We start from the raw sequence: 12,000 nt of genomic DNA on the forward strand, positions 1-12,000 counted from the left end.
TCACATGTTCTATCGGGAATATGTGTGAGGATTTTGCTGATCACTGGAATACCTCAATATCACACACAAGGTTATGTGTGACACGCATGCCGTGTTTGGACGAGCATTGTCCTATTGAAAATGGCATCAAGTTACAGTCACATGAGAAGTAACGATGAGGACGTAGGATGTCGGTGACGTAGCGTTGTGCCATCATAGCTTCCTCAATCACGACCAGCCGCGACCTGAACCCCCCGCACCTTGACGCCAGGATTACGACCACTGAGCTTCTCCAAAACATTGAAGAATGGGACTTCTTCTCAGGACGCAGCAGTACTAGCCGACCACGGTCATCCGTAATAGTGCAGAACCCTGATTCATTGCTGAACACGGTTTGACACCGTTCATCAATTGTCTGTGATTCCCAGTCACAGCACCAGTCCAAATGCAGCCGTTTGTGTTGTGGTGTTAACGGCAGTCTGCGCATGAGACGGCAATATCCTGATCTGCCCGCTGCTAGTTTCCGACCAATGGTGCAGGATGAAACCAAATGTAGCATGAAGCTCGTTAGTTGATCTCGGATGTCAGTCGCAGATGTGAGGGGGTTATGATGCGCTTGGGGCACATCCCTTTTGATAGACATAGTCGATATGAAAACTGACAACATGTATGTCCGCCCTCATGTTTCATATATTCCTGCATCCCAGCAGTGTCACATCTGATGGTTCAAATGGTTCTAAGCACTATGACACTTAACATCTGAGGTCATCAGTCCCTTAGACTTAGAACTACTTAAACCTAACCAACCTAAGGACATCACACACATCAATACCGGAGGCAGGATTCGAAGCTGCGACTGTAGCAGCCGTGTGGTTCCGGACTGAAGCACCTAGAACCGCTCGGCCACAGCGGCCGGTGTCACATCTGAATACTACACAAATCTGCGTATTGCACGGTTCGACCAGATGGCCAAATGGAGACCCACAATGAGGCCCCTTTCAAATTTTCTCAGATGCTGATAACGCTGTCTCACACAAGACGCCTCATCTCTGTGTTCTTAATAGCCCCGGTAACAAAACTAAACACGAACAATACTAATGCACTCCGGATGTCATTCTACCTGTCACAGAGAATTGTAACCAATCATTTACATACCCACCGAGATGTATACATGTACAACGTTATGTTGACATTAGATCATGTGTTCTCGGTGCTTCACTTCTGTCAGGCAATGTAGATTCGTAGTTCTTTGTCCTTCATTGTTTTATTACACTAAATGGCCAAAGAAACATATCGTGTAGGGACCCCGCGAGCACGCAGAAGTGCCGCAACACGACGTGGCATGGAATCGACTAATGTCTGAAGTAGTGCTGGAGCGAAATGACACAATGAATCCTGCAGGGTTGTCCATAAATTCGTAAGAGTACGAGGGGGTGTAGATCTCTTCTGAACAGCGCGTTGCAAGGCATCCCAGATATGCTGAATAATTTTCATATCTGGGGAATCTGGTGCCCAGCGGAAGTGTTTAAATTGAAAAAAGTGTTCCTGGAGCCACACTGTAGCAATCCTGGACGTGTGGGGTATAGCATTGTCTTGCTGGAATTGCCCAAGTCCGTCGGAATGCACAATCGACATGAATGGATGCAGGTGATCGCACGTGTCACCTGTCAGAGTCGTATCTAGACGTATCAGGCGTCGCGTATCATTAAAACTGCACACGCCCCACACCATCACAGAGCCTCCACCAGCTTGAACAGTCCCCTGCTGACATGCAGGGACCCTGGATTCACGAGGTTGTCTCCATACCTGTACACGACCATCCGCTCGATACAATTTGCAACGAGACTCGTCCAACCAGGCAATATGTTTCCAGTCATAAGCAGTCCAGGCGAGGCGTAAAGCTTTGTGTCGTGCAGTCATCAAGGGTACAAGAGAGGGCCTATATCGATGCTGTTTCGTTGAATGGTTCGCACGCTAACACTTGTTGATGGCTCAGCATTGAAATCTGCAGCAATTTGCGGAAGGCTTGCATTCCTGTCACGTTGAACGATTCTCGTCAGCCATCGTTGGCCCCCTTCTTGCAGGACCTTTCTCCGGCCGCAGTGATGTCGGAGATTTGATGTTTTTCCGGATTCTTGATATTCGGTACACTCGCGAAATAGTCGTACAGGAAAATCCCCACTTCATCGCTACCTCGGAGATGCTGTGTCCCATCGCTCGTCCGCTCATTATATTACCACGTTCAAACTCACTTAAATCTTGATAACCTATCATTGTAGCAGCAATAACAGATCTAACAACTGCACCAGACACCTGTTGTCTTATATAGGCGTTGCCGACCGCAGCACCGGATTCCGCCGGTTTACATATCTCTTTATTTGAATACGCACGCCTATACCAGTTTTCTTGGCTCTTCCGTGTATATTTCCATATAAATTCACCTCGCGGCTGACAATACCAACGTCGATTAAAAAATCAAGATAACTGAGGATCCCGTGATCACACTTAAAGCTCAACAGCGCGCTGCACAAATTTTAAACTCCTGTTAGCAAATCGCGTTCAGCTAACCGACAATTTGGCCGTGGTTAATCCCTGTGTTACAAAGGAAAGCGCCCAAACTGATACACTTTTAGAGCTGGTCGGCTGAATTTCGAAAATTTTGGAATGCAAAAAACTGACAGGTGTAGTTTTAGGGAGAAACTGGAGATTACTGCACTGTCATGCCACTGTCAGTGAACCACAATATTTCGTATTATTAAATTGTGGTCACTGCTGCATTTAAACGAAAAATATTATTTTCTACTCCGGAAAAGTTCTTTATTGTATCCCCCAGGAGACTGAATCTTTACATGAGTACAATCCACTGTGTCAGTGACTCCAGTACGCTGAAACCATCCATCACAGAGTGTAATTCTGTTCGTAAAAGAAATTTCACGTATTTTGGGGACATTGCTGCTGTAATCCCCAATACATCACGTTCCCATAATCTACGAAAGGATTTCCCGTTTCCATAAGTACACCAATAAGGTTGCGGCGACGATTTACATAGTCAAGACATAACATTTCTTCATCTTCTATACCATCTAAAACATCAAAACTGCTATCTTCATATGGTACATGTTTATTTTAACCGCGATCAATTCAAGATAAACGATCCTCTGACCTTGGTCAACTAAAACTGCCATCAGCTCCCTCGTTTAACTTTGAGCGATGTTGGTGGAATCGAATTTTGTGTTGACCAGTGTTATTTGCCGAGTCAACCGCGGTTAATTTTCAAATGATGTTGGTGTAGTCAGCTCTCAGTGTAAAAAGTAAGAAACAGAATGTGACTTAAAACTAGGAGCCAGTGGTTCAACGTTGCGTTGATTATGCTGGGAATCATTCTCATAGTGTTACTGTGCCGTGTATGTGTCTTTGTTGTATGCTGGCTGTTAACGCTAATCAGAGGCACAGTATTTGGCCATACAGAAGGCAAGTTCCAAAGCACAGGAGCGAAACGCAGCCATGATATACCTCAAAGTTTTCGGGTGGCGTTGTTATTCGCCATCAGTTTGTTAGTAGTTTTTGATAATTGTTTCTTAAATACACGTTACAATCTAACACAATCCACAACGACTTCAGCTTCTGATTGTAGTGAAGACAGATGTATTCAAACGGTTTACTGAGTTTTCTTTTTATTAGGTTGTTAATTTTGTGTGATCTGGAAACCCCAGTCTTGAAGGCACTGGCTTAGAATATCCATTTTCCGATTTATCTACGCAGTCTGTGAACAATATGTTAGTAAATTTTAAGATAGTTCCAGAGATTTGTATGTTGTAGACAACACACAGCTATCAGAACACCCAAATTTTCTACAGTGTGTATCTGCCATGTCAGAAATTTACCGATACAGGGTTAAAAAAGTTGAGTCAGTACGTACCGTCGTCGCAAGCCATTGTTGAGATTCCTTGGATGACTAATATCACTGCCCATAACCACTTGAAAGCTTCCATTGCTAAATACATAGCTAATTAGATGGGGAGTTATTTTGTAAAAGATGTCTCGAAGAAGTCCATGTTATGCCCCCTCTCCAAACTGTATCGTAGGTTGCTGAGAGAGGGATGAATGCTGCAAATGTTTTAAGCTTTCTCTGAAATTCTGCTTCATTGTAGATGATAAGGGAAAGTACTTGATTTGGCAATTAATTTGTAGTTAGTATGGTTAGATATTCGATATGGCTGCACTTCGTTTAGAATGGGTCGGTGGGATACTGAATCAAACGCTTCTTGAAAAATCTATAAACACCGAATCAACCTTGTTTCTTCTATCCATGGCACTGAGGATGTTGCGTATGACAGGCGTGGGATGGGTTAAGTTTGATGTATGATTTCGGAAGCCATGTAGTTTTCCCTAGATACGGTTATTTTGTTACAGGTAGGATATTTTGTTTGAATTCAGAATATATTCTACGATTCTTCTACAGGTAGATATGAGTGAAATACACTCCTGGAAATGGAAAAAAGAACACATTGACACCGGTGTGTCAGACCCACCATACTTGCTCCGGACACTGCGAGAGGGCTGTACAAGCAATGATCACACGCACGGCACAGCGGACACACCAGGAACCGCGGTGTTGGCCGTCGAATGGCGCTAGCTGCGCAGCATTTGTGCACCGCCGCCGTCAGTGTCAGCCAGTTTGCCGTGGCATACGGAGCTCCATCGCAGTCTTTAACACTGGTAGCATGCCGCGACAGCGTGGACGTGAACCGTATGTGCAGTTGACGGACTTTGAGCGAGGGCGTATAGTGGGCATGCGGGAGGCTGGGTGGACGTACCGCCGAATTGCTCAACACGTGGGGCGTGAGGTCTCCACAGTACATCGATGTTGTCGCCAGTGGTCGGCGGAAGGTGCACGTGCCCGTCGACCTGGGACCGGACCGCAGCGACGCACGGATGCACGCCAAGACCGTAGGATCCTACGCAGTGCCGTAGGGGGCCGCACCGCCACTTCCCAGCAAATTAGGGACACTGTTGCTCCTGGGGTATCGGCGAGGAACATTCGCAACCGTCTCCATGAAGCTGTGCTACGGTCCCGCACACCGTTAGGCCGTCTTCCGCTCACGCCCCAACATCGTGCAGCCCGCCTCCAGTGGTGTCGCGACAGGCGTGAATGGAGGGACGAATGCAGACGTGTCGTCTTCAGCGATGAGAGTCGCTTCTGCCTTGGTGCCAATGATGGTCGTATGCGTGTTTGGCGCCGTGCAGGTGAGCGCCACAATCAGGACTGCATACGACCGAGGCACACAGGGCCAACACCCGGCATCATGGTGTGGGGAGCGATCTCCTACACTGGCCGTACACCACTGGTGATCGTCGAGGGGACACTGAATAGTGCACGGTACATCCAAACCGTCATCGAACCCAACGTTCTACCATTCCTGGACCGGCAAGGGAACTTGCTGTTCCAACAGGACAATGCACGTCCGCATGTATCCCGTGCCACCCAACGTGCTCTAGAAGGTGTAAGTCAACTACCCTGGCCAGCAAGATCTCCGGATCTGTCCCCCATTGAGCATGTTTGGGACTGGATGAAGCGTCGTCTCACGCGGTCTGCACGTCCAGCACGAACGCTGGTCCAACTGAGGCGCCAGGTGGAAATGGCATGGCAAGCCGTTCCACAGGACTACATCCAGCATCTCTACGATCGTCTCAATGGGAGAATAGCAGCCTGCATTGCTGCGAAAGGTGGATATACACTGTACTAGTGCCGACATTGTGCATGATCTGTTGCCTGTGTCTATGTGCCTGTGGTTCTGTCCGTGTGATCATGTGATGTATCTGACCCCAGGAATGTGTCAATAAAGTTTCCCCTTCCTGGGACAATGAATTCACGGTGTTCTTATTTCAATTTCCAGGAGTGTAGTTCGGCAGTTCTATTCATAAGTTCTATTTTCTTTTGTGGCTATTCGGTTGAGCTGTGCTCTTTTATAATTACATTTTTATGCTTAAGAAATATGAGAAAAATTATGATCAATAGTGAATCTAATTTACCTGTAAACTGTCTTTAAACTATACGGCGACTCAGTATGGCCCCTGGCTTTAATGAATTTTAGCGATTTAAGCTGTCTTTCAACTCCACTACCATTTATTACTGTGTAACTCATAGTTGCATCGACACGGGTATTAATTTTCCTCTGCGAAGACAATTTTTAAGGCGGAATTCAACGTTTCAGTTTTTAGTTTGTAAGTTTTCTTCTCGTGAGTCACAGATAGCCTCAACACATGACCAAAATTTCTTGGGGTCGCTGGGGAGGTTTTGCGATAGTATTTTTAGCAACCGTAATTGTTGAAGACTTCACGCGTTGCACCCACTGTAGCCGTGGGCGTTTATATTAACATTTGCCTATCCGTGCATATATGCATTACATTGTAGGTTTTGTATAGCAGGCACTATTGCTCATGATGGTACCTGATATCTATATTTAAATCTACATACATACTCCGGAAGCCCGTTGGACAGTGCATAGGGATGGGTAATTTGTACCACTGTTATCCATTCCCCTTCCTACTCCATATTCAAATGGAGCATTGAAAAAAATAATTGCCTCTTTGCTCTGTACGAACCCTAACTTTCCTTACTTTAGCCTTAGGGGAAAAGAACGTCGGAGGTAACAGGGTCGTTATGCAGTATGTTACAAATGCTGGTTCCTTAAACTACCTCAATAACGTTTCGCTAAAAGATCGTCTTCTCTCCAAGGATTCCTATATAAGGAGACGTATTATTTCCGTAACACACCCATACTGACAAAACTCAGTAGTAATGAATCTACCAGCATGCTTCTGAATTGTTTCGAGGTCTCCCATTAATCCTACCGGGTGGGGATCCCAGACATCCGAGCAGTACTCAAAAATTGGTCTATCGAGCTATTTAAGCTGGTTTTAACCACCAATTCATTACTGTGTCAGTCACTGTTGCACTGCTTCGGGTACCGAATGATGACAACATTATTTCATGTTAGGGTCATATTTCTGCTTAGTTTGGTCATTTATTTGCTTGAACTGATTCTTTCATTGGTAACTATACTGGTTTATAAGCATTACACGATAGAAAAGTTAGGTATAACTATAATTCGAGAAGCAATAGATTTGTTTACACAAAAACGACTATGTTCGTTACGCTGTAATGCCGAATAGAACTACCACATACAAACCAGCGATTGTGCAGTAGGCTTCCGTATTTTTAAACAGTACACGACTACTTGCTTGAGAGTAGGAAGGAGCTGATGAAGTGTACATGACGCACAACATCTTGGATAGCCAACTTGATGACGTCGGATCGCGTGAGGAAACTCAGTCTGAGTGGCATTGACAGACTGTATTTAGCCCAAACTATGCTCACCCAGTGGCCTGTAGGTAATATGTTTCTAATCTGAGGTTGGGAAACGAGAAACTTAAGCCATGATTAACCAAAAGAACGACGTTCAACTAAAACTGGTATTTTCTGCTTCTCTGAAGGCTTGGGGCACAACCACATATCGACATTACTCAGTCTTTCTTGCAGCCACCAAAAGGGTGATATTTATTTTTGCATTTATTTCATCTAGAAAGAATAGATCCTTTGAGGTCTCTCTCTCTCTGTTTAAACTACCAAAATTCCTTAGTGAGGCAATATTACAGTTACCATAGAACGTGAGGAATAAGTAATAGCAACAATAATAATAATAATAATAATAATAAGTAAAGCAATAGATGTGCAGAATTTAAGACGTGCCAGTGTTATTAACATTAAGCTATCTCCTCATTATGTTCTTGTCGAATGTGAGTTGCGACATCAAGGGTCAAGGTGGAGAAGATGTCGATTGGTCAGAGGAAGAACGAGAAGTAATAGGCGAAGATTAGCACATGAGATGGAACGGAGGAAACAGAAATAGGAAGGAGTGGAAAGAGCGTAGATAGTTTAAAATGTGAAAGGAATATTAGTTCGCTGTTGGGAAGAAGGAAACACTTGTGATATACTGAGAGGGAAGCTATGCCGGTGATAACAGCTCACCAAAAGTCAGTACTCTCAGAGTAGCCTAACAACAAAGCTATTAATTTTTAACACCTCCTAAAATATTCTATAATGTAACTTGCAAAAATTTATATCTGAAATGACCTGTTTATGATGCCAATATAAAGTTACATAAATATAAACTGTAATGTTGAGCATATGTGTTGCCCCGATTCCACCCTCCACACTTTTTACTGTCGTATTTTGCTCCACTAAATTATACACTGAAATGTTGCACATGCCATACATCTTCTTCACTTACTTTAATATTTGTTCAATAGGAAATGAATGATATCTTTATATTTTTGTTTAATGGATACTCCTTGCATTATAAACAATCACATCGAGTGTAAAAGACATGTGTAAAATTCAAACTGACATTAAGAAGTGCGTCACAGTGAATTACTGACATTATGTGTGCTGTTTGCAATGCGAGAACCTCTGCATCATCCTGCATATACTTAAGCATCACAACAAATCATATCGCCATCCACTATAATATATGTAAATGAATACAACTGTTTAACTCGATATCTAAATAAACGTAGGCACATTAGCGTTGTTTATTAATGAAACAACTGTTGACCAAAACATGTATGTAATTGTAAATGTTGGCAATGTGAAGATGGGCATGGTACCTGGAAGCCGGTTATGGCATTGAAACAAAGCATATTAAAAGCATTTGTATCTCATTGCGTTATTCATCAACAATCATTAACTGCTGCGGAGTTCACAAGATCCACTATGTATAAAATAACAAATGTCGTTCAACTCTTATAGAGTTCATACAAATCATACGGTATTATTTGAAATTGGTGTTTCCACTCTGGGCTGTTGAAACATGTTGTAAAGTCGGACATGAATGTTTCGCCTGAATGTGTTTTCAAGGCGTATTTATGCCGTGCCTTGTATTTTATGCCTCAGTTTCATCACAGTCGAAACATAACCTTATGATTTATTGTAATTTGGTTGTTTTTTATTGATTTATTGAAACCAGTGCTGTTTCTCACGTCCATTCGTAGTGAAATAGTGTCACCAATTTGACCAAGGTCGCACAGACATGGCTAATTCTGATCGGAAAGGAAGTCCATCGATATCGATAGCAGGCGACATTGTGCAGGCAGTCGAGGAACTGATGGAATGATTCGCAGCAACCGCACATTTTCCAGCGATAAGGACGTACACACAGCGGTTCTTGTATAGCTGTGTGACCAAGAAGCGTATTTCCATCGTTGAAGAATAGAACAGTTGGCAAAATGTTGCGACCGTTGTTTGCAGGGGCTTTGTGACTCTGTTGAAAAATAGTGTCATGTACCTGCGTCACTTTGAAGTGTAGTGCAGTAGTCAGTTAAAGTTTCTTGGCCTAGCATATTAATATTTAACTTACTTTTTGAAGTTCCATAGAAGTTAAGATTGATTGGTTGTATACTCTCATGGACAATGGTACACGAAAATGTCACGTGCATTCTTCCCAGATTTTTTACCTCTTAACCCATGGCACTCTCAGATAGCACAGTGAATGAGATGCAAGGATAAACGCTGAAACGTTTCTTCCTCACTTAGACAAGTTATTTGAAATATGCATACTGCTTAACATGATCCGAAATAAAGAAAACGATGATAAAATAAACTTTTTTGGCTTTCAAATTAAGCAGATTTTATATTATATTTAAAATAATTTTATTCATTTTACTATGTAAGATACAGGCACTAAAAGATTATAGTATTTCAGTAAAACTTTTCTTGTCCTTATTAAATTTCAACGAACCCTCGATTTAATTCATTTTGAAGTTAGTGTGTTCTTATCCTTTAAATTAAAGCAAATCTCGTAGCTGTTAATGTATTAAATGCATGCATTTTAATTATGCCATTAGCGCTAATGCTTTGCCGTCAGCCATGTGTGGAGAGACAGGGTGAATTAAAGTCCGCTTTACAACAGGTTTTAGGGAAACTAGTGGCCGCAATAAAATAATCTCATATACGCACGTAGCGGCAATATTAAAAGTAGATTAGTAAATACTGCAGTTATGTGTATTAGTCTGTTAAATAACACTATACATAATACTGCTTTTAATTTCTTTTCATTTTGTTTCTGAAACTATTGTACGTCATAAACATGAAAGGTGCGCTCCGTGCACTAAAAATTCTACAGCCACCTCAACGATACTCTGAAATACGTTTTTTCGGTAGCCACACTTACCATAGTGGACTTCTAAGTATTTTTTTCTGTGCTTCCTAAAGGTTTTTATATAGACTAGAATGTAGCACCTGTGTTTATAGTGACAAAAAGGATTCAAACCCCACTTAGCTGGATCTGTCAATTGCATTTGAAGGACATAACACAACAGTAGAGGTTAAGAGAAGGTACACTCAGTAAATAAATGCAAAAGCACAAAATACTGCTGAATATGAAAATTGTCACGTAAGGAACACCACATATAAGGTACAAATTTAGAACAGAACCCCGCACTAGCCCTGGAGCGGATATAATTAAAGTATTCCGACAGGAGTCTAAATGAAATACGGCACATACAAGCATTATGCACCAATACGCAGTTAGATAAAGAATCGTAAAATATACTGGCTCACCAGAATTGTAACGTACGCTAGGAAACTGCCAAGGACTTGTCGAATACATGCCAAGCTCAGTCGTCCTGTATTACGTCACAAAGGTGGACCTCAACGCTATTACGTAGTTGGTGACGATGTTTGGCTCATCGGTGTATGATGGTAGTTACTGTGTAACAATGTGACAGACTTTCTCCATTAGAAACTTTATAATTTGAGAGTCTCGTCAGATACACTCAAAGGAGCAGCAGCAGATAATTTCTGCAGACTGAGGTCTTTCGCACCTTTCCGAGAAAAAACTAGAAACATCATTCATCTTGTCAATGATTCTCGACAATAGGCAAGAAATGCACTGCACATCTAGGAGCATCCTTTCGGAAGTCAGTGGCCGCATCTTCCTGTCTGCGTGAACTTCTCAACAACCAGACACGGTGCCTTAGCACGTTCTGATGAATCGCGCTACAGTACTGAAAGTAATTGGTACATGAGCCGTATACCGTAGCAGAGAACAACTCATTAATACAACACCAATACATTCTGGACACAAGGCTCTATGTTTTCAAACGTTGACAGTTATGACACCTGGTGACCTGACGGCGTTTATTGGAGGCTAGCTAATAAAATATCCAAATGCTACTGAGGCGTGCGGCTCCATATACTGCTACTTTTCTCCACAAAACATGGCTCCAATCAGGTTTAATATATGTCCCCAAATGGCTCTAAAATTGTTGACGACAGCTCTTATGAGATCCCTTTTGCGTCACACTGGAGATTTCATGTGAGGATTTCTTCTCCGCTGCCCACCCACTGAAATAAAAAAAGTGGAAAATCTATACCCACAATTGCAGAAAGAATGGTCAGGCACGTCTAAGGACACGATTCGCGACTTGAGCAGAATGCTCTGTAGCAATACTTCCCGTACAATATTTTCGAGCTCTTACTTGCTAATCCCAAATACAACTTAAATTACACTCTCAAATACAACTGAGTCTTAATGTATACCATGAACTTCCAGCCTGTGAGATATTAGAAATATTTCGTTACCAATAATAAAAGGTATAGAAATTTGGATATGCAGCAATGTAATACTTCAGTTTGTTATGCAGTCTTCTTTTATTTGTTTTTGTATGATGCTACATAATTTCTGAAGCCAAGCTCCCAACACTTCAGCGTTACGTTGATAAATTAAAGCTAGATTTTCGTGCTGCTGCATTTCGTTGTCTTCAAGTACTTGCTGATTCGTTGCCATCAAGTGCTCGATGACCAAACAAGTCTTCAGAAAGCCGCCACCAGTCCCCTCACAGAGAAATCGCATGCTCATCTTGTCTTACAATGCACTTACAGTGCCAGTAAACTTTCTTGACAATGGTGGGGTTATTGACTGAAAATGAGGGAAAAATTTATTTTTTCTTTTTGATTGG

Source organism: Schistocerca americana, chromosome X (assembly GCF_021461395.2).
Source record: "Schistocerca americana isolate TAMUIC-IGC-003095 chromosome X, iqSchAmer2.1, whole genome shotgun sequence".
NCBI classification, from domain to species: Eukaryota; Metazoa; Arthropoda; class Insecta; order Orthoptera; family Acrididae; genus Schistocerca; species Schistocerca americana.